The sequence below is a fragment of the Taudactylus pleione genome, unplaced genomic scaffold, assembly GCF_031769625.1.
Source record: "Taudactylus pleione unplaced genomic scaffold, aTauple2 ptg000967l, whole genome shotgun sequence".
In the NCBI taxonomy this organism is placed as follows: Eukaryota; Metazoa; Chordata; class Amphibia; order Anura; family Myobatrachidae; genus Taudactylus; species Taudactylus pleione.
The window spans coordinates 10,717,911-10,736,164 of record NW_028285368.1 but is presented as its reverse complement, the minus strand read 5'-3'; the positions used below and the strand labels follow the sequence as shown (position 1 = coordinate 10,736,164).

At 37.4% G+C, this 18,254-nt stretch overlaps 5 non-coding genes and 66 pseudogenes across 5 annotated transcripts; all 71 read left to right on the top strand.

Annotated features, from left to right (window-relative positions):
- Positions 1 to 51: 51 nt before the first annotated feature.
- Positions 52 to 170, top strand: LOC148463211 (5S ribosomal RNA; annotated as a pseudogene).
- Positions 171 to 286: 116 nt separating this feature from the next.
- On the top strand, positions 287 to 405 carry LOC148463210 (5S ribosomal RNA; annotated as a pseudogene).
- Positions 406 to 520: 115 nt separating this feature from the next.
- Positions 521 to 639, top strand: LOC148463209 (5S ribosomal RNA). The gene has a single exon (XR_015874465.1). It is a non-coding gene; the product is annotated as a 5S ribosomal RNA (ribosomal RNA).
- Positions 640 to 755: 116 nt separating this feature from the next.
- Positions 756 to 874, top strand: LOC148463208 (5S ribosomal RNA; annotated as a pseudogene).
- Positions 875 to 990: 116 nt separating this feature from the next.
- LOC148463207 (5S ribosomal RNA) lies at positions 991 to 1,109 on the top strand (annotated as a pseudogene).
- Positions 1,110 to 1,225: 116 nt separating this feature from the next.
- On the top strand, positions 1,226 to 1,344 carry LOC148463206 (5S ribosomal RNA; annotated as a pseudogene).
- A 115-nt stretch (positions 1,345 to 1,459) lies between these two features.
- LOC148463205 (5S ribosomal RNA) lies at positions 1,460 to 1,578 on the top strand (annotated as a pseudogene).
- Positions 1,579 to 1,929: 351 nt separating this feature from the next.
- On the top strand, positions 1,930 to 2,048 carry LOC148463204 (5S ribosomal RNA; annotated as a pseudogene).
- A 116-nt stretch (positions 2,049 to 2,164) lies between these two features.
- LOC148463203 (5S ribosomal RNA) lies at positions 2,165 to 2,283 on the top strand (annotated as a pseudogene).
- Positions 2,284 to 2,399: 116 nt separating this feature from the next.
- LOC148463202 (5S ribosomal RNA) lies at positions 2,400 to 2,518 on the top strand (annotated as a pseudogene).
- A 115-nt stretch (positions 2,519 to 2,633) lies between these two features.
- LOC148463201 (5S ribosomal RNA) lies at positions 2,634 to 2,752 on the top strand (annotated as a pseudogene).
- A 116-nt stretch (positions 2,753 to 2,868) lies between these two features.
- Positions 2,869 to 2,987, top strand: LOC148463200 (5S ribosomal RNA; annotated as a pseudogene).
- A 116-nt stretch (positions 2,988 to 3,103) lies between these two features.
- Positions 3,104 to 3,222, top strand: LOC148463199 (5S ribosomal RNA; annotated as a pseudogene).
- Positions 3,223 to 3,337: 115 nt separating this feature from the next.
- Positions 3,338 to 3,456, top strand: LOC148463198 (5S ribosomal RNA; annotated as a pseudogene).
- A 351-nt stretch (positions 3,457 to 3,807) lies between these two features.
- Positions 3,808 to 3,926, top strand: LOC148463197 (5S ribosomal RNA; annotated as a pseudogene).
- A 116-nt stretch (positions 3,927 to 4,042) lies between these two features.
- On the top strand, positions 4,043 to 4,161 carry LOC148463196 (5S ribosomal RNA). The gene has a single exon (XR_015873645.1). It is a non-coding gene; the product is annotated as a 5S ribosomal RNA (ribosomal RNA).
- A 116-nt stretch (positions 4,162 to 4,277) lies between these two features.
- On the top strand, positions 4,278 to 4,396 carry LOC148463195 (5S ribosomal RNA; annotated as a pseudogene).
- A 116-nt stretch (positions 4,397 to 4,512) lies between these two features.
- On the top strand, positions 4,513 to 4,631 carry LOC148463194 (5S ribosomal RNA; annotated as a pseudogene).
- A 115-nt stretch (positions 4,632 to 4,746) lies between these two features.
- LOC148463193 (5S ribosomal RNA) lies at positions 4,747 to 4,865 on the top strand (annotated as a pseudogene).
- A 351-nt stretch (positions 4,866 to 5,216) lies between these two features.
- Positions 5,217 to 5,335, top strand: LOC148463192 (5S ribosomal RNA; annotated as a pseudogene).
- Positions 5,336 to 5,451: 116 nt separating this feature from the next.
- Positions 5,452 to 5,570, top strand: LOC148463191 (5S ribosomal RNA; annotated as a pseudogene).
- A 115-nt stretch (positions 5,571 to 5,685) lies between these two features.
- Positions 5,686 to 5,804, top strand: LOC148463190 (5S ribosomal RNA). The gene has a single exon (XR_015874464.1). It is a non-coding gene; the product is annotated as a 5S ribosomal RNA (ribosomal RNA).
- A 116-nt stretch (positions 5,805 to 5,920) lies between these two features.
- On the top strand, positions 5,921 to 6,039 carry LOC148463189 (5S ribosomal RNA; annotated as a pseudogene).
- A 116-nt stretch (positions 6,040 to 6,155) lies between these two features.
- Positions 6,156 to 6,274, top strand: LOC148463188 (5S ribosomal RNA; annotated as a pseudogene).
- Positions 6,275 to 6,390: 116 nt separating this feature from the next.
- Positions 6,391 to 6,509, top strand: LOC148463187 (5S ribosomal RNA; annotated as a pseudogene).
- Positions 6,510 to 6,624: 115 nt separating this feature from the next.
- LOC148463186 (5S ribosomal RNA) lies at positions 6,625 to 6,743 on the top strand (annotated as a pseudogene).
- Positions 6,744 to 7,094: 351 nt separating this feature from the next.
- LOC148463185 (5S ribosomal RNA) lies at positions 7,095 to 7,213 on the top strand (annotated as a pseudogene).
- A 116-nt stretch (positions 7,214 to 7,329) lies between these two features.
- Positions 7,330 to 7,448, top strand: LOC148463184 (5S ribosomal RNA; annotated as a pseudogene).
- Positions 7,449 to 7,564: 116 nt separating this feature from the next.
- Positions 7,565 to 7,683, top strand: LOC148463183 (5S ribosomal RNA; annotated as a pseudogene).
- Positions 7,684 to 7,798: 115 nt separating this feature from the next.
- On the top strand, positions 7,799 to 7,917 carry LOC148463182 (5S ribosomal RNA; annotated as a pseudogene).
- Positions 7,918 to 8,033: 116 nt separating this feature from the next.
- LOC148463181 (5S ribosomal RNA) lies at positions 8,034 to 8,152 on the top strand (annotated as a pseudogene).
- Positions 8,153 to 8,268: 116 nt separating this feature from the next.
- On the top strand, positions 8,269 to 8,387 carry LOC148463180 (5S ribosomal RNA; annotated as a pseudogene).
- A 115-nt stretch (positions 8,388 to 8,502) lies between these two features.
- LOC148463179 (5S ribosomal RNA) lies at positions 8,503 to 8,621 on the top strand (annotated as a pseudogene).
- Positions 8,622 to 8,972: 351 nt separating this feature from the next.
- On the top strand, positions 8,973 to 9,091 carry LOC148463178 (5S ribosomal RNA; annotated as a pseudogene).
- A 116-nt stretch (positions 9,092 to 9,207) lies between these two features.
- LOC148463177 (5S ribosomal RNA) lies at positions 9,208 to 9,326 on the top strand (annotated as a pseudogene).
- Positions 9,327 to 9,441: 115 nt separating this feature from the next.
- LOC148463176 (5S ribosomal RNA) lies at positions 9,442 to 9,560 on the top strand. The gene has a single exon (XR_015874462.1). It is a non-coding gene; the product is annotated as a 5S ribosomal RNA (ribosomal RNA).
- Positions 9,561 to 9,676: 116 nt separating this feature from the next.
- On the top strand, positions 9,677 to 9,795 carry LOC148463175 (5S ribosomal RNA; annotated as a pseudogene).
- A 116-nt stretch (positions 9,796 to 9,911) lies between these two features.
- LOC148463174 (5S ribosomal RNA) lies at positions 9,912 to 10,030 on the top strand (annotated as a pseudogene).
- A 116-nt stretch (positions 10,031 to 10,146) lies between these two features.
- On the top strand, positions 10,147 to 10,265 carry LOC148463173 (5S ribosomal RNA; annotated as a pseudogene).
- Positions 10,266 to 10,381: 116 nt separating this feature from the next.
- On the top strand, positions 10,382 to 10,500 carry LOC148463172 (5S ribosomal RNA; annotated as a pseudogene).
- A 116-nt stretch (positions 10,501 to 10,616) lies between these two features.
- Positions 10,617 to 10,735, top strand: LOC148463171 (5S ribosomal RNA; annotated as a pseudogene).
- Positions 10,736 to 10,850: 115 nt separating this feature from the next.
- LOC148463170 (5S ribosomal RNA) lies at positions 10,851 to 10,969 on the top strand (annotated as a pseudogene).
- Positions 10,970 to 11,320: 351 nt separating this feature from the next.
- On the top strand, positions 11,321 to 11,439 carry LOC148463169 (5S ribosomal RNA; annotated as a pseudogene).
- A 116-nt stretch (positions 11,440 to 11,555) lies between these two features.
- On the top strand, positions 11,556 to 11,674 carry LOC148463168 (5S ribosomal RNA; annotated as a pseudogene).
- Positions 11,675 to 11,790: 116 nt separating this feature from the next.
- LOC148463167 (5S ribosomal RNA) lies at positions 11,791 to 11,909 on the top strand (annotated as a pseudogene).
- Positions 11,910 to 12,024: 115 nt separating this feature from the next.
- Positions 12,025 to 12,143, top strand: LOC148463166 (5S ribosomal RNA; annotated as a pseudogene).
- Positions 12,144 to 12,259: 116 nt separating this feature from the next.
- LOC148463165 (5S ribosomal RNA) lies at positions 12,260 to 12,378 on the top strand (annotated as a pseudogene).
- Positions 12,379 to 12,494: 116 nt separating this feature from the next.
- LOC148463164 (5S ribosomal RNA) lies at positions 12,495 to 12,613 on the top strand (annotated as a pseudogene).
- Positions 12,614 to 12,729: 116 nt separating this feature from the next.
- Positions 12,730 to 12,848, top strand: LOC148463163 (5S ribosomal RNA; annotated as a pseudogene).
- A 116-nt stretch (positions 12,849 to 12,964) lies between these two features.
- Positions 12,965 to 13,083, top strand: LOC148463162 (5S ribosomal RNA; annotated as a pseudogene).
- Positions 13,084 to 13,198: 115 nt separating this feature from the next.
- On the top strand, positions 13,199 to 13,317 carry LOC148463161 (5S ribosomal RNA; annotated as a pseudogene).
- Positions 13,318 to 13,433: 116 nt separating this feature from the next.
- On the top strand, positions 13,434 to 13,552 carry LOC148463160 (5S ribosomal RNA; annotated as a pseudogene).
- Positions 13,553 to 13,668: 116 nt separating this feature from the next.
- Positions 13,669 to 13,787, top strand: LOC148463159 (5S ribosomal RNA; annotated as a pseudogene).
- Positions 13,788 to 13,903: 116 nt separating this feature from the next.
- Positions 13,904 to 14,022, top strand: LOC148463158 (5S ribosomal RNA; annotated as a pseudogene).
- A 115-nt stretch (positions 14,023 to 14,137) lies between these two features.
- On the top strand, positions 14,138 to 14,256 carry LOC148463157 (5S ribosomal RNA; annotated as a pseudogene).
- Positions 14,257 to 14,372: 116 nt separating this feature from the next.
- Positions 14,373 to 14,491, top strand: LOC148463156 (5S ribosomal RNA; annotated as a pseudogene).
- Positions 14,492 to 14,607: 116 nt separating this feature from the next.
- LOC148463155 (5S ribosomal RNA) lies at positions 14,608 to 14,726 on the top strand (annotated as a pseudogene).
- Positions 14,727 to 14,842: 116 nt separating this feature from the next.
- On the top strand, positions 14,843 to 14,961 carry LOC148463154 (5S ribosomal RNA; annotated as a pseudogene).
- A 115-nt stretch (positions 14,962 to 15,076) lies between these two features.
- On the top strand, positions 15,077 to 15,195 carry LOC148463153 (5S ribosomal RNA; annotated as a pseudogene).
- A 116-nt stretch (positions 15,196 to 15,311) lies between these two features.
- On the top strand, positions 15,312 to 15,430 carry LOC148463152 (5S ribosomal RNA; annotated as a pseudogene).
- A 116-nt stretch (positions 15,431 to 15,546) lies between these two features.
- LOC148463151 (5S ribosomal RNA) lies at positions 15,547 to 15,665 on the top strand (annotated as a pseudogene).
- A 115-nt stretch (positions 15,666 to 15,780) lies between these two features.
- LOC148463150 (5S ribosomal RNA) lies at positions 15,781 to 15,899 on the top strand (annotated as a pseudogene).
- A 116-nt stretch (positions 15,900 to 16,015) lies between these two features.
- LOC148463149 (5S ribosomal RNA) lies at positions 16,016 to 16,134 on the top strand (annotated as a pseudogene).
- Positions 16,135 to 16,250: 116 nt separating this feature from the next.
- On the top strand, positions 16,251 to 16,369 carry LOC148463148 (5S ribosomal RNA; annotated as a pseudogene).
- A 116-nt stretch (positions 16,370 to 16,485) lies between these two features.
- Positions 16,486 to 16,604, top strand: LOC148463147 (5S ribosomal RNA; annotated as a pseudogene).
- Positions 16,605 to 16,719: 115 nt separating this feature from the next.
- On the top strand, positions 16,720 to 16,838 carry LOC148463146 (5S ribosomal RNA). Its single transcript, XR_015874461.1, has one exon. It is a non-coding gene; the product is annotated as a 5S ribosomal RNA (ribosomal RNA).
- Positions 16,839 to 16,954: 116 nt separating this feature from the next.
- On the top strand, positions 16,955 to 17,073 carry LOC148463145 (5S ribosomal RNA; annotated as a pseudogene).
- Positions 17,074 to 17,188: 115 nt separating this feature from the next.
- LOC148463144 (5S ribosomal RNA) lies at positions 17,189 to 17,307 on the top strand (annotated as a pseudogene).
- A 351-nt stretch (positions 17,308 to 17,658) lies between these two features.
- On the top strand, positions 17,659 to 17,777 carry LOC148463143 (5S ribosomal RNA; annotated as a pseudogene).
- Positions 17,778 to 17,893: 116 nt separating this feature from the next.
- LOC148463142 (5S ribosomal RNA) lies at positions 17,894 to 18,012 on the top strand (annotated as a pseudogene).
- Positions 18,013 to 18,128: 116 nt separating this feature from the next.
- On the top strand, positions 18,129 to 18,247 carry LOC148463141 (5S ribosomal RNA; annotated as a pseudogene).
- The last annotated feature ends 7 nt before the right edge of the window (positions 18,248 to 18,254 follow it).

The window sequence follows — 18,254 nt, the reverse complement described above, 5'->3', positions numbered from 1 at the left end:
AATTTACTTGAGTTAAGAAGTAATAGAGGTCTAAAGTTAATGCTTTTGAGCATCTACAGTCTAACCACACTGGATATGCCCAATCTCGTCTGATCGAAGAAGCTATGCAGTGTTGGGCCTGGTTAGTACTTGGATGGGAGACCCCCTGGGAATACCAGGTGCTGTAGGTAATTTAATGCAGCCATAACATTCTTTTCTATTACATTTTACATTTAATTTTTTCAACTTATCAATGAATTTACTTGAGTTAAGAAGTAAAAGAGGTATAAAGTTAATGTTTTTGAGCACCTACAGCCAAACCACACTGGACATGCCCAATCTCGTCTGATCTTGGAAGCTATGCAGTGTTGGACCTGGTTAATACTTGGATGGGAGACCACCTAGGAATCCGAGGTGCTGTAGGTAATTTTATACTGCCATAACAGTCTTTTCTAATACATTTTACATTTATTTTTTTCAACTTATCAATGAATTTACTTGAGTTAAGAAGTAATAGAGGTCTAAAGTTAAGGCTTTTAGCACCTACAGCCAAACCACACTGGACATGCCCAATCTCGTCTGATCTTGGAAACTATGCAGTGTTGGGCCTGGTTAGTACTTGGATGGGAGACCACCTGGGAATACCAGGTGCTGTAGGTAATTTTATGCAGCCATAACATTCTTTTCTATTACATTTTACATTACATTATTTCAACTTATCAATGAATTTACTTTAGTTAAGAAGTAATAGAGGACTAAAGTTAATGCTTTTGAGAACCTAAAGCCAAATCACAGTGGACATGCCCAATCCTGTCTGATCTTGGTAGCTATGCAGTGTTGGGCCTGGTTTGTACTTGGATGGGAGACCACCAGGGAATACCAGGTGCTATAGGTAATTTTAGACAGCCAAAACATTCTGTTCTATTACATTTTACATTTAATTTTTTCAACTTATCAATGAATTTACTTGAGTTAAGAAGTAAAAGAGGTCTAAAGTTAATGTTTTTGAGCACCTACAGCCAAACCACACTGGACATGCCCAATCTCGTCAGATCTTAGTAGCTATGCAGTGTTGGGCCTGGTTAGTACTTGGACGGGAGACCACCTGGGAATACCAGGTGCTGTAGGTAATTTTATACTGCCATAACATTCTTTTCTATTACATTTTACATTTAATTTTTTCAACTTATCAATGAATTTATTTGAGTTAAGAAGTAATAGAGGTCTAAAGTTAATGTTTTTGAGCACCTACAGCCCAACCACAGTGGACATGCCCAATCTCGTCTGATCTTGGAAACTATGCAGTGTTGGGCCTGGTTAGTACTTGGATGGGAGACCACCTGGGAATACCAGGAGCTGTAGGTAATTTTATACTGCCATAACATTCTTTTCTATTACATTTTACATTTAATTTTTCAACTTATCATTGAATTTACTTGAGTTAAGAAGTAAAAGAGGTCTAAAGTTAATGTTTTTGAGCACCTACAGCCAAACCACACTGGACATGCCCAATCTCATCTGATCTTGGAAGCTATGCCGTGTTGGGCCTGGTTAGTACTTGGATGGGAGACCACCTGGGGATACCAGGTGTTGTACGAAATTTTATACTGCCATAACATTCATTTCTATTACATTTTACATTTAATTTTTTCAACTTATCAATGAATTTCCTTGAGATAAGAAGTAATAGAGGTCTAAAGTTAATACTTTTGAGCACCTACAGCCAATCCACACTGGACATGCCAAATCTTGTCTTATCTTGGTAGCTATGCAGTGTTGGGCCTGGTCAATACTTGGATGGGAGACCACCTGGGAAAACCAGGTGAAGTAGGTGATTTTATACTGCCATAACATTCTTTTCTATTACATTTTACATTTAATTTTTTCAACTTATCAATGAATTTACTTGAGTTAAGAAGTAATAGAGGTCTAAAGTTAATGTTTTTGAGCACCTACAGCCAAACCACACTGGACATGCCCAATCTCGTCTGATCTTGGAAGCTATGCAGTGTTGGGACTGATTAGTACTTGGATGGGAGACTACCTAGGAATCCCAGGTGCTGTAGGTAATTTTATACTGCCATAACATTCTTTTCAATTACATTTTACATTTAATTTTTTCAACTTATCAATGAATTTACTTGTGTTAAGAAGTAATAGTGGTCTAAATTTAATGCTTTTGAGCACCTACAACCCAACCACAGTGGACATGCCCAATCTCGTCTGATCTTGGAAGCTATGCAGTGTTGGGCCTGGTTAGTACTTGGATGGGAGACCACCTGGGAATACCAGGAGCTGTAGGTGATTTTATACTGCCATAACATTCTTTTCTATTACATTTTACATTAAATTTTTTCAACTTATCAATGAATTTACTTGAGTTAAGAAGTAAAAGAGGTCTAAAGTTAATGTTTTTGAGCGCCTACAGCCAAACCACACTGGACATGCCCAATCTCGTCTGATCTTGGAAGCTATGCAGTTTTGGGCCTGGTTAGAACTTGAATGGGAGACCACCTGGGAATACCAGGTGCTGTAGGTAATTTTATACTGCCATAACATTCTTTTCTATTAAATTTTAATTTAATTTTTTCAACTTATCAATAAATTTACTTGAGTTAAGAAGTAAAAGAGGTCTAAAGTTAATGTTTTTGAGCACCTACAGTCAAACCACACTGGACATGCCTAATCTCGTCTGATCTTGGAAGCTATGCAGTGTTAGGCCTGGTTAGTACTTGGATGGGAGACCACCTGGGAATACCATGTGCTGTAGGTAATTTTATACTGCCATAACATTCTTTTCTATTACATTTTAAATTAAATTTTTTCAACTTTTCAATGAATTTACTTGAGTTAAGAAGTAATAGAGGTCTAAAGTTAATGTTTATGAGCACCTACAGCCAAATCACACTGGACATGCCCAATCTTGTCTGATCTTGGAAGCTATGCAGTGTTGGGCCTGGTTAGTACTTGGATGGGAGACCAACTGGGAATACCAGGTGCTGTAGGTAATTTTATGCAGCCTTAACATTCTTTTCTATTACATTTTACATTTAATTTTTTCAACTTATCAAAGAATTTACTTGAGTTAAGAAGTAAAAGAGGTCTAAAGTTAATGTTTTTGAGCACCTACAGCCATACCACACTGGACATGCCCAATCTCGTCTGATCTTGGAAGCTATGCAGTGTTGGACCTGGTTAGTATTTGGACAGGAGACCACCTAGGAATCCCAGGTGCTGTAGGTAATTTTATACTGCCATAACAGTCTTTTCTATTACATTTTACATTTAATTTTTTCAACTTATCAATGAATTTACTTGAGTTAAGAAGTAATAGAGGTCTAAAGTTAAGGCTTTTAGCACCTACAGCCAAGCCACACTGTACATGCCCAATCTCGTCTGATCTTGGAAGCTATGCAGTGTTGGGCCTGGTAAGTACTTTGATGGGAAACCACCTAGGAATACCAGGTGCTGTTGGTAATATTATACTGCCATAACAGTCTTATCTATTACATTTTACATTTAATTTTTTCAAATTATCAATGAATTTACTTGAGTAAAGAAGTAAAAGAGGTCTAAAGTTAATGTTTTTGAGGGCCTACAGCTAAACCACACTGGACATGCCCAATCTCGTCTGATCTTGGATGCTATGCCGTGTTGGGCATGGGAAGTACTTGGATGGGAGAACACCTGGGAATACCAGGTGCTGTACATCATTTTATACTGCCATAACATTCTTTTCTATTACATTTTACATTTAATTTTTTCAACTTATCAATGAATTTACTTGAGTTAAGAAGTAATAGAGGTCTAAAGTTAATGCTTTTGAGCATCTACAGCCAAACCACACTGGATATGCCCAATCTCGTCTGATCGTAGAAGCTATGCAGTGTTGGGCCTGGTTAGTACTTGGATGGCAGACCCCCTGGGAATACCAGGTGCTGTAGGTAATTTAATGCAGCCATAACATTCTTTTCTATTACATTTTACATTTAATTTTTTCAACTTATCAATGAATTTACTTGAGATAAGAAGTAAAAGAGGTATAAAGTTAATGTTTTTGAGCACCTACAGCCAAACCACACTGGACATGCCCAATCTCGTCTGATCTTGGAAACTAAGCAGTGTTGGGCCTGGTTAGTACTTGGATGGGAGACCACCTAGGAATACCAGGTGCTGTAGGTAATTTTATGCAGCCATAACATTCTTTTCTATTACATTTTACATTACATTATTTCAACTTATCAATGAATTTACTTTAGTTAAGAAGTAATAGAGGTCTAAAGTTAATGCTTTTGAGAAGCTACAGCCAAACCACAGTGGACATGCCCAATCCTGTCTGATCTTGGTAGCTATGCAGTGTTGGGCCTGATTTGTACTTGGATGGGAGACCACCTGGGAATACCATGTGCTGTAGGTAATCTTATGCAGCGTTAACATTCTTTTCTATTACATTTTACATTTAATTTTTTCAACTTATCAAAGAATTTACTTGAGTTAAGAAGTAAAAGAGGTCTAAAGTTTATGTTTTTGAGCACCTACAGCCATACCACACTGGACATGCCCAATCTCGTCTGATCTTGGAAGCTATGCAGTGTTGGACCTGGTTAGTATTTGGACAGGAGACCACCTAGGAATCCCAGGTGCTGTAGGTAATTTTATACTGCCATAACAGTCTTTTCTATTACATTTTACATTTAATTTTTTCAACTTATCAATGAATTTACTTGAGTTAAGAAGTAATAGAGGTCTAAAGTTAAGGCTTTTAGCACCTCCAGCCAAACCACACTGTACATGCCCAATCTCATCTGATCTTGGAAGCTATGCAGTGTTGGGCCTGGTAAGTACTTGGATGGGAAACCACCTAAGAATACCAGGTGCTGTTGGTAATATTATACTGCCATAACAGTCTTATCTATTACATTTTACATTTAATTTTTTCAAATTATCAATGAATTTACTTGAGTAAAGAAGTAAAAGAGGTCTAAAGTTAATGTTTTTGAGGGCCTACAGCTAAACCACACTGGACATGCCCAATCTCGTCTGATCTTGGATGCTATGCCGTGTTGGGCATGGGAAGTACTTGGATGGGAGAACACCTGGGAATACCAGGTGCTGTACATCATTTTATACTGCCATAACAGTTTTTTCTAATACATTTTACATTTAATTTTTTCAACTTATCAATGAATTTACTTGAGTTAAGAAGTAATAGAGGTCTAAAGTTAATGCTTTTGAGCATCTACAGTCTAACCACACTGGATATGCCCAATCTCGTCTGATCGTAGAAGCTATGCAGTGTTGGGCCTGGTTAGTACTTGGATGGGAGACCCCCTGGGAATACCAGGTGCTGTAGGTAATTTAATGCAGCCATAACATTCTTTTCTATTACATTTTACATTTAATTTTTTCAACTTATCAATGAATTTACTTGAGTTAAGAAGTAAAAGAGGTATAAAGTTAATGTTTTTGAGCACCTACAGCCAAACCACACTGGACATGCCCAATCTCATCTGATCTTGGAAGCTATGCAGTGTTGGACCTGGTTAATACTTGGATGGGAGACCACCTAGGAATCCGAGTTGCTGTAGGTAATTTTATACTGCCATAACAGTCTTTTCTAATACATTTTACATTTATTTTTTTCAACTTATCAATGAATTTACTTGAGTTAAGAAGTAATAGAGGTCTAAAGTTAAGGCTTTTAGCACCTACAGCCAAACCACACTGGACATGCCCAATCTCGTCTGATCTTGGAAACTATGCAGTGTTGGGCCTGGTTAGTACTTGGATGGGAGACCACCTGGGAATACCAGGTGCTGTAGGTAATTTTATGCAGCCATAACATTCTTTTCTATTACATTTTACATTACATTATTTCAACTTATCAATGAATTTACTTTAGTTAAGAAGTAATAGAGGTCTAAAGTTAATGCTTTTGAGAACCTACAGCCAAATCACAGTGGACATGCCCAATCCTGTCTGATCTTGGTAGCTATGCAGTGTTGGGCCTGGTTTGTACTTGGATGGGAGACCACCAGGGAATACCAGGTGCTATAGGTAATTTTAGACAGCCAAAACATTCTGTTCTATTACATTTTACATTTCATTTTTTCAACTTATCAATGAATTTACTTGAGTTAAGAAGTAAAAGAGGTCTAAAGTTAATGTTTTTGAGCACCTACAGCCAAACCACACTGGACATGCCCAATCTCGTCAGATCTTAGTAGCTATGCAGTGTTGGGCCTGGTTAGTACTTGGACGGGAGACCACCTGGGAATACCAGGTGCTGTAGGTAATTTTATACTGCCATAACATTCTTTTCTATTACATTTTACATTTAATTTTTTCAACTTATCAATGAATTTATTTGAGTTAAGAAGTAATAGATGTCTAAAGTTAATGTTTTTGAGCACCTACAGCCCAACCACAGTGGACATGCCCAATCTCGTCTGATCTTGGAAACTATGCAGTGTTGGGCCTGGTTAGTACTTGGATGGGAGACCACCTGGGAATACCAGGAGCTGTAGGTAATTTTATACTGCCATAACATTCTTTTCTATTACATTTTACATTTAATTTTTCAACTTATCATTGAATTTACTTGAGTTAAGAAGTAAAAGAGGTCTAAAGTTAATGTTTTTGAGCACCTACAGCCAAACCACACTGGACATGCCCAATCTCGTCTGATCTTGGAAGCTATGCAGTGTTGGGCCTGGTTAGTACTTGGATGGGAGACTACCTGGGGATACCAGGTGCTGTATGAAATTTTATACTGCCATAACATTCATTTCTATTACATTTTACATTTAATTTTTTCAACTTATCAATGAATTTCCTTGAGTTAAGAAGTAATAGAGGTCTAAAGTTAATACTTTTGAGCACCTACAGCCAATCCACACTGGACATGCCAAATCTTGTCTTATCTTGGTAGCTATGCAGTGTTGGGCCTGGTCAATACTTGGATGGGAGACCACCTGGGAAAACCAGGTGAAGTAGGTGATTTTATACTGCCATAACATTCATTTCTATTACATTTTACATTTAATTTTTTCAACTTATCAATGAATTTACTTGAGTTAAGAAGTAATAGAGGTCTAAAGTTAATGTTTTTGAGCAACGACAGCCAAACCACACTGGACATGCCCAATCTCGTCTGATCTTGGAAGCTATGCAGTGTTGGGACTGATTAGTACTTGGATGGGAGACTACCTAGGAATCCCAGGTGCTGTAGGTAATTTTATACTGCCATAACATTCTTTTCAATTACATTTTACATTTAATTTTTTCAACTTATCAATGAATTTACTTGTGTTAAGAAGTAATAGTGGTCTAAATTTAATGCTTTTGAGCACCTACAACCCAACCACAGTGGACATGCCCAATCTCGTCTGATCTTGGAAGCTATGCAGTGTTGGGCCTGGTTAGTACTTGGATGGGAGACCACCTGGGGATACCAGGAGCTGTAGGTGATTTTATACTGCCATAACATTCTTTTCTATTACATTTTACATTAAATTTTTTCAACTTATCAATGAATTTACTTGAGTTAAGAAGTAAAAGAGGTCTAAAGTTAATGTTTTTGAGCGCCTACAGCCAAACCACACTGGACATGCCCAATCTCATCTGATCTTGGAAGCTATGCAGTTTTGGGCCTGGTTAGAACTTGAATGGGAGACCACCTGGGAATACCAGGTGCTGTAGGTAATTTTATACTGCCATAACATTCTTTTCTATTAAATTTTAATTTAATTTTTTCAACTTATCAATAAATTTACTTGAGTTAAGAAGTAAAAGAGGTCTAAAGTTAATGTTTTTGAGCACCTACAGTCAAACCACACTGGACATGCCCAATCTCGTCTGATCTTGGAAGCTATGCAGTGTTAGGCCTGGTTAGTACTTGGATGGGAGACCACCTGGGAATACCATGTGCTGTAGGTAATTTTATACTGCCATAACATTCTTTTCTATTACATTTTAAATTAAATTTTTTCAACTTTTCAATGAATTTACTTGAGTTAAGAAGTAATAGAGGTCTAAAGTTAATGTTTATGAGCACCTACAGCCAAATCACACTGGACATGCCCAATCTTGTCTGATCTTGGAAGCTATGCAGTGTTTGGCCTGGTTAGTACTTGGATGGGAGACCTCCTGGGAATACCAGGTGCTGTAGGTAATTTTATGCAGCCTTAACATTCTTTTCTATTACATTTTACATTTAATTTTTTCAACTTATCAAAGAATTTACTTGAGTTAAGAAGTAAAAGAGGTATAAAGTTAATGTTTTTGAGCACCTACAGCCATACCACACTGGACATGCCCAATCTCGTCTGATCTTGGAAGCTATGCAGTGTTGGACCTGGTTAGTATTTGGACAGGAGACCACCTAGGAATCCCAGGTGCTGTAGGTAATTTTATACTGCCATAACAGTCTTTTCTATTACATTTTACATTTAATTTTTTCAACTTATCAATGAATTTACTTGAGTTAAGAAGTAATAGAGGTCTAAAGTTAAGGCTTTTAGCACCTACAGCCAAACCACACTGTACATGCCCAATCTCGTCTGATCTTGGAAGCTATGCAGTGTTGGGCCTGGTAAGTACTTTGATGGGAAACCACCTAGGAATACCAGGTGCTGTTGGTAATATTATACTGCCATAACAGTCTTATCTATTACATTTTACATTTAATTTTTTCAAATTATCAATGAATTTACTTGAGTAAAGAAGTAGAAGAGGTCTAAAGTTAATGTTTTTGAGGGCCTACAGCTAAACCACACTGGACATGCCCAATCTCGTCTGATCTTGGATGCTATGCCTTGTTGGGCATGGGAAGTACTTGGATGGGAGAACACCTGGGAATACCAGGTGCTGTACATCATTTTATACTGCCATAACATTCTTTTCTATTACATTTTACATTTAATTTTTTCAACTTATCAATGAATTTACTTGAGTTAAGAAGTAATAGAGGTCTAAAGTTAATGCTTTTGAGCATCTACAGCCAAACCACACTGGATATGCCCAATCTCGTCTGATCGTAGAAGCTATGCAGTGTTGGGCCTGGTTAGTACTTGGATGGCAGACCCCCTGGGAATACCAGGTGCTGTAGGTAATTTAATGCAGCCATAACATTCTTTTCTATTACATTTTACATTTAATTTTTTCAACTTATCAATGAATTTACTTGAGTTAAGAAGTAAAAGAGGTATAAAGTTAATGTTTTTGAGCACCTACAGCCAAACCACACTGGACATGCCCAATCTCGTCTGATCTTGGAAGCTATGCAGTGTTGGACCTGGTTAATACTTGGATGGGAGACCACCTAGGAATCCGAGGTGCTGTAGGTAATTTTATACTGCCATAACAGTCTTTTCTAATACATTTTACATTTATTTTTTTCAACTTATCAATGAATTTACTTGAGTTAAGAAGTAATAGAGGTCTAAAGTTAAGGCTTTTAGCACCTACAGCCAAACCACACTGGACATGCCCAATCTCGTCTGATCTTGGAAACTATGCAGTGTTGGGCCTGGTTAGTACTTGGATGGGAGACCACCTGGGAATACCAGGTGCTGTAGGTAATTTTATGCAGCCATAACATTCTTTTCTATTACATTTTACATTACATTATTTCAACTTATCAATGAATTTACTTGAGTTAAGAAGTAAAAGAGGTCTAAAGTTAATGTTTTTGAGCACCTACAGCCAAACCACACTGGACATGCCCAATCTCGTCAGATCTTAGTAGCTATGCAGTGTTGGGCCTGGTTAGTACTTGGACGGGAGACCACCTGGGAATACCAGGTGCTGTAGGTAATTTTATACTGCCATAACATTCTTTTCTATTACATTTTACATTTAATTTTTTCAACTTATCAATGAATTTACTTGAGTTAAGAAGTAAAAGAGGTATAAAGTTAATGTTTTTGAGCACCTACAGCCAAACCACACTGGACATGCCCAATCTCGTCTGATCTTGGAAACTATGCAGTGTTGGGCCTGGTTAGTACTTGGATGGGAGACCACCTAGGAATACCAGGTGCTGTAGGTAATTTTATGCAGCCATAACATTCTTTTCTATTACATTTTACATTACATTATTTCAACTTATCAATGAATTTACTTTAGTTAAGAAGTAATAGAGGTCTAAAGTTAATGCTTTTGAGAAGCTACAGCCAAACCACAGTGGACATGCCCAATCCTGTCTGATCTTGGTAACTATGCAGTGTTGGGCCTGATTTGTACTTGGATGGGAGACCACCAGGGAATACCAGGTGCTATAGGTAATTTTAGACAGCCAAAACATTCTGTTCTATTACATTTTACATTTCATTTTTTCAACTTATCAATGAATTTACTTGAGTTAAGAAGTAAAAGAGGTCTAAAGTTAATGTTTTTGAGCATCTACAGCCAAACCACACTGGACATGCCCAATCTCGTCTGATCTTAGTAGCTATGCAGTGTTGGGCCTGGTTAGTACTTGGACGGGAGACCACCTGGGAATTCCAGGTGCTGTAGGTAATTTTATACTGCCATAACATTCTTTTCTATTACATTTTACATTTAATTTTTTCAACTTATCAATGAATTTACTTGAGTTAAGAAGTAATAGAGGTCTAAAGTTAATGTTTTTGAGCACCTACAGCCCAACCACAGTGGACATGCCCAATCTCGTCTGATCTTGGAAACTATGCAGTGTTGGGCCTGGTTAGTACTTGGATGGGAGACCACCTGGGAATACCTGGAGCTGTAGGTAATTTTATACTGCCATAACATTCTTTTCTATTACATTTTACATTTAATTTTTCAACTTATCATTGAATTTACTTGAGTTAAGAAGTAAAAGAGGTCTAAAGTTAATGTTTTTGATCACCTACAGCCAAACCACACTGGACATGCCCAATCTCGTCTGATCTTGGAAGCTATGCAGTGTTGGGCCTGGTTAGTACTTGGATGGGAGACCACCTGGGGATACCAGGTGCTGTACGAAATTTTATACTGCCATAACATTCATTTCTATTACATTTTACATTTAATTTTTTCAACTTATCAATGAATTTCCTTGAGTTAAGAAGTAATAGAGGTCTAAAGTTAATACTTTTGAGCACCTACAGCCAATCCACACTGGACATGCCAAATCTTGTCTTATCTTGGTAGCTATGCAGTGTTGGGCCTGGTCAATACTTGGATGGGAGACCACCTGGGAAAACCAGGTGCAGTAGGTGATTTTATACTGCCATAACATTCTTTTCTATTACATTTTACATTTAATTTTTTCAACTTATCAATGAATTTACTTGAGTTAAGAAGTAATAGAGGTCTAAAGTTAATGTTTTTGAGCACCTACAGCCAAACCACACTGGACATGCCCAATCTCGTCTGATCTTGGAAGCTATGCAGTGTTGGGACTGATTAGTACTTGGATGGGAGACTACCTAGGAATCCCAGGTGCTGTAGGTAATTTTATACTGCCATAACATTCTTTTCTATTACATTTTACATTTAATTTTTTCAACTTATCAATGAATTTACTTGTGTTAAGAAGTAATAGCGGTCTAAATTTAATACTTTTGAGCACCTACAACCCAACCACAGTATACATGCCCAATCTCGTCTGATCTTGGAAGCTATGCAGTGTTGGGCCTGGTTAGTATTTGGATGGGAGACCACCTGGGAATACCAGGAGCTGTAGGTAATTTTATACTGCCATAACATTCTTTTCTATTACATTTTACATTACATTTTTTCAACTTATCAATGAATTTACTTGAGTTAAGAAGTAAAAGAGGTCTAAAGTTAATGTTTTTGAGCGCCTACAGCCAAACCACACTGGACATGCCCAATCTCGTCTAATCTTGGAAGCTATGCAGTTTTGGGCCTGGTTAGTACTTGAATGGGAGACCACCTGGGAATACCAGGTGCTGTAGGTAATTTTATACTGCCATAACATTCTTTTCTATTAAATTTTAATTTAATTTTTTCAACTTATCAATAAATTTACTTGAGTTAAGAAGTAAAAGATGTCTAAAGTTAATGTTTTTGAGCACCTACAGTCAAACCACACTGGACATGCCCAATCTCATCTGATCTTGGAAGCTATGCAGTGTTAGGCCTGGTTAGTACTTGGATGGGAGACCACCTGGGAATAAAATGTGCTGTAGGTAATTTTATACTGCCATAACATTCTTTTCTATAACATTTTACATTTAATTTTTTCAACTTATCAATGAATTTACTTGAGTTAAGAAGTAATGGAGGTCTAAAGTTAATGTTTTTGAGCACCTACAGCCAAACCACAGTGGACATGCCCAATCTCGTCTGATCTTGGAACCTATGCAGTGTTGGGCTTGGTTAGTACTTGGATGGGAGACCACCTGGGAATACCAAGAGCTGTAGGTAATTTAATACTGCCATAACATTCTTTTCTATTACATTTTACATTTAATTTTTTCAACTTATCTATGAATTTCCTTGAGTTAAGAAGTAATAGAGGTCTAAAGTTAATACTTTTGAGCACCTACAGCCAATCCACACTGGAAATGCCCAATCTCGTCTTATCTTGGTAGCTATGCAGTGTTGGGCCTGGTCAGTGCTTGGACGGGAGACCACCTGGGAAAACCAGGTGCAGTAGGTAATTTTATACTGCCATAACATTCTTTTCTATTACATTTTACATTTAATTTTTTCAACTTATCAATGAATTTACTTGAGTTAAGAAGTAATAGAGGTCTAAAGTTAATGTTTTTGAGCACCTACAGCCAAACCACACTGGATATGCCCAATCTCGTCTGATCGTAGAAGCTATGCAGTGTTGGGCCTGGTTAGTACTTGGATGGGAGACCACCTGGGAATACCAGGTGCTGTAGGTAATTTAATGCAGCCATAACATTCTTTTCTATTACATTTTACATTTAATTTTTTCAACTTATCAATGAATTTACTTGAGTTAAGAAGTAAAAGAGGTATAAAGTTAATGTTTTTGAGCACCTACAGCCAAACCACACTGGACATGCCCAATCTCGTCTGATCTTGGAAGCTATGCAGTGTTGGACCTGGTTAATACTTGGATGGGAGACCACCTAGGAATCCCAGGTGCTGTAGTTAATTTTATACTGCCATAACAGTCTTTTCTAATACATTTTACATTTATTTTTTTCAACTTATCAATGAATTTACTTGAGTTAAGATGTAATAGAGGTCTAAAGTTAAGGCTTTTAGCACCTACAGCCAAACCACAATGGACATTCCCAATCTCGTCTGATCTTGGAAACTATGCAGTGTTGGGCCTGGTTAGTACTTGGATGGGAGACCACCTAGGAATACCAGGTGCTGTAGGTAATTTTATGCAGCCATAACATTATTTTCTATTACATTTTACATTACATTATTTCAACTTATCAATGAATTTACTTTAGTTAAGAAGTAATAGAGGTCTAAAGTTAATGCTTTTGAGAAGCTACAGCCAAACCACAGTGGACATGCCCAATCCTGTCTGATCTTGGTAGCTATGCAGTGTTGGGCCTGATTTGTACTTGGATGGGAGACCACCTGGGAATACCAGGTGCTATAGGTAATTTTAGACAGCCAAAACATTCTGTTCTATTACATTTTACATTTCATTTTTTCAACTTATCAATGAATTTACTTGAGTTAAGAAGTAAAAGAGGTCTAAAGTTAATGTTTTTGAGCACCTACAGCCAAACCACACTGGACATGCCCAATCTCGTCTGATCTTAGTAGCTATGCAGTGTTGGGCCTGGTTAATACTTGGACGGGAGACCACCTGGGAATTCCAGGTGCTGTAGGTAATTTTATACTGCCATAACATTCTTTTCTATTACATTTTACATTTAATTTTTTCAACTTATCAATGAATTTACTTGAGTTAAGAAGTAATAGAGGTCTAAAGTTAATGTTTTTGAGCACCTACAGCCCAACCACAGTGGACATGCCCAATCTTGTCTGATCTTGGAAACTATGCAGTGTTGGGCCTCGTTAGTACTTGGATGGGAGACCACCTGGGAATACCTGGAGCTGTAGGTAATTTTATACTGCCATAACATTCTTTTCTATTACATTTTACATTTAATTTTTCAACTTATCATTGAATTTACTTGAGTTAAGAAGTAAAAGAGGTCTAAAGTTAATGTTTTTGATCACCTACAGCCAAACCACACTGGACATGCCCAATCTCGTCTGATCTTGGAAGCTATGCAGTGTTGGGCCTGGTTAGTACTTGGATGGGAGACCACCTGGGGATACCAGGTGCTGTACGAAATTTTATGCTGCCATAACATTCATTTCTATTACATTTTACATTTAATTTTTTCAACTTATCAATGAATTTACTTGAGTTAAGAAGTAATAGAGGTCTAAAGTTAATGTTTTTGAGCACCTACAGCCAAACCACACTGGACATGCCCAATCTCGTCTGATCTTGGAAGCTATGCAGTGTTGGGACTGATTAGTACTTGGATGGGAGACTACCTAGGAATCCCAGGTGCTGTAGGTAATTTTATACTGCCATAACATTCTTTTCTATTACATTTTACATTTAATTTTTTCAACTTATCAATGAATTTACTTGTGTTAAGAAGTAATAGCGGTCTAAATTTAATACTTTTGAGCACCTACTACCCAACCACAGTGGACATGCCCAATCTCGTCTGATCTTGGAAGCTATGCAGTGTTGGGCCTGGTTAGTACTTGGATGGGAGACCACCTGGGAATACCAGGAGCTGTAGGTAATTTTATACTGCCATAACATTCTTTTCTATTACATTTTACATTACATTTTTTCAACTTATCAATGAATTTACTTGAGTTAAGAAGTAAAAGAGGTCTAAAATTAATGTTTTTGAGCGCCTACAGCCAAACCACACTGGACATGCCCAATCTCGTCTAATCTTGGAAGCTATGCAGTTTTGGGCCTGGTTAGTACTTGAATGGGAGACCACCTGGGAATACCAGGTGCTGTAGGTAATTTTATACTGCCATAACATTCTTTTCTATTAAATTTTAATTTAATTTTTTCAACTTATCAATAAATTTACTTGAGTTAAGAAGTATAAGATGTCTAAAGTTAATGTTTTTGAGCACCTACAGTCAAACCACACTGGACATGCCCAATCTCATCTGATCTTGGAAGCTATGCAGTGTTAGGCCTGGTTAGTACTTGGATGGGAGACCACCTGGGAAAACCAGGTGCAGTAGGTAATTTTATACTGCCATAACATTCTTTTCTATTACATTTTACATTTAATTTTTTCAACTTATCAATGAATTTACTTGAGTTAAGAAGTAATAGAGGTCTAAAGTTAATGTTTTTGAGCACCTACAGCCAAACCACACTGGATATGCCCAATCTCGTCTGATCGTAGAAGCTTTGCAGTGTTGGGCCTGGTTAGTACTTGGATGGGAGACCACCTGGGAATACCAGGTGCTGTAGGTAATTTAATGCAGCCATAACATTCTTTTCTATTACATTTTACATTTAATTTTTTCAACTTATCAATGAATTTACTTGAGTTAAGAAGTAAAAGAGGTATAAAGTTAATGTTTTTGAGCACCTACAGCCAAACCACACTGGACATGCCCAATCTCGTCTGATCTTGGAAGCTATGCAGTGTTGGACCTGGTTAATACTTGGATGGGAGACCACCTAGGAATCCCAGGTGCTGTAGTTAATTTTATACTGCCATAACAGTCTTTTCTAATACATTTTACATTTATTTTTTTCAACTTATCAATGAATTTACTTGAGTTAAGATGTAATAGAGGTCTAAAGTAAAGGCTTTTAGCACCTACAGCCAAACCACAATGGACATGCCCAATCTCGTCTGATCTTGGAAACTATGCAGTGTTGGGCCTGGTTAGTACTTGGATGGGAGACCACCTGGGAATACCAGGTGCTGTAGGTAATTTTATGCAGCCATAACATTCTTTTCTATTACATTTTACATTACATTATTTCAACTTATCAATGAATTTACTTGAGTTAAGAAGTAATAGAGGTCTAAAGTTAATGTTTTTGAGCACCTACAGCCAAACCACACTGGACATGCCCAATCTTGTCTGATCTTGGAAGCTATGCAATGTTGGGCCTGGTTAGTACTTGGATGGGAGACCACCTGGGAATACCAGGTGCTGTAGGTAATTTAATGTAGCCATAACATTCTTTTCTATTACATTTTACATTTAATTTTTTCAACTTATCAATGAATTTACTTGAGTTAAGAAGTAAAAGAGGTATAAAGTTAATGTTTTTGAGCACCTACAGCCAAACCACACTGGATATGCCCAGTCTCGTCTGATCTTGAAAGCTATGCAGTGTTGGGCCTGGTTAGTACTTGGATGGGAGACCACCTGGGAATACCAGGTGCTGTAGGTAATTTTATATAGCCATAACATTCTTTTCTGTTACATTTTACATTACATTTTTTCAACTTAGCAATGAATTTACTTGAGTTAAGAAGTAAAAGAGGTCTAAAGTTAATATTTTTCAGCACCTATAGCCAAACCACACTGGACATGGCCAATGTTGTCTGATCTTGGAAGTTATGCAGTGTTGGGCATGGTTAGTACTTGGATGGGAATCCACCTGGGAATACCAGGTGCTGTAGGTAATTTTATACTGCCATAACAGTCTTTTCTATTACATTTTTCATTTAATTTTTTCAACTTATCAATGAATTTACTTGAGTTAAGAAGTAATAGAGGTCTAAAGTTAAGGCTTTTATCACCTACAGCCAAACCACACTGGACATGCCCAATCTCGTCTGATCTTGGAAACTATGCAGTGTTGGGCCTGGTTAGTACTTGGATGGGAGACCACCTGGGAATACCAGGTGCTGTAGGTAATTTTATGCAGCCTTAACATTGTTTTCTATTACATTTTACATTTAATTTTTTCAACTTATCAAAGAATTTACTTGAGTTAAGAAGTAAAAGAGGTCTAAAGTTAATGTTTTTGAGCACCTACAGCCATAACACACTGGACATGCCCAATCTCGTCTGATCTTGGAAGCTATGCAGTGTTGGACCTGGTTAGTATTTGGACAGGAGACGACCTAGGAATCCCAGGTGCTGTAGGTAATTTTATACTGCCATAACAGTCTTTTCTATTACATTTTACATTTAATTTTTTCAACTTATCAATGAATTTACTTGAGTTAAGAAGTAATAGAGGTCTAAAGTTAAGGCTTTTAGCACCTACAGCCAAACCACACTGTACATGCCCAATCTCGTCTGATCTTGGAATCGATGCAGTGTTGGGCCTGGTAAGTACTTGGATGGGAAACCACCTAGGAATACCAGGTGCTGTTGGTAATATTATACTGCCATAACAGTCTTATCTATTACATTTTACATTTAATTTTTTCAAATTATCAATGAATTTACTTGAGTAAAGAAGTAAAAGAGGTCTAAAGTTAATTTTTTTGAGGGCCTACAGCTAAACCACACTGGACATGCCCAATCTCGTCTGATCTTGGATGCTATGCCGTGTTGGGCATGGGAAGTACTTGGATGGGAGAACACCTGGGAATTCCAGGTGCTGTACATCATTTTATACTGCCATAACATTCTTTTCTATTACATTTTACATTTAATTTTTTCAACTTATCAATGAATTTACTTGAGTTAAGAAGTAATAGAGGACTAAAGTTAATGTTTTTGAGCACCTACAGACAAACCACACTGGACATGCCCAATCTCATCTGATCTTGGAAGCTATGCAGTGTTGGGCCTGGTTAGTACTTGGATGGGAGACCACCTGGGAATACCAAGTGCAATAGGTAATTTTATACTGCCATAACAGTCTTTTCTATAACATTTTACATTTAATTTTTTCAACTTATCAATGAATTTACTTGAGTTAAGAAGTAATAGAGGTCTAAAGTTAATGTTTTTGAGCACCAACAGCCAAACCACACTGGACATGCCCAATCTCGTCTGATCTTGGAAGCTATGCAGTTTTGGGCCTGTTTAGTACTTAGGTGGGAGACCACCTAGGAATCCCAGGTGCTGTAGGTAATTTTATACTGCCATAACAGTCTTTTCTATTACATTTTACATTTAATTTTTTCAAATTATCAATGAATTTACTTGAGTTAAGAAATAAAAGAGGTCTAAAGTTAACGCTTTTGAGCACCTACCGCCAAACCACACTGGACATGCCCAATCTCGTCAGATCTTGGAAGCTATGCAGTGTTGGGCCTTGTTAGTATTTTAATTGGAGACCTCCTGGGAATACCAGGTGCTGTAGGTAATTTTAT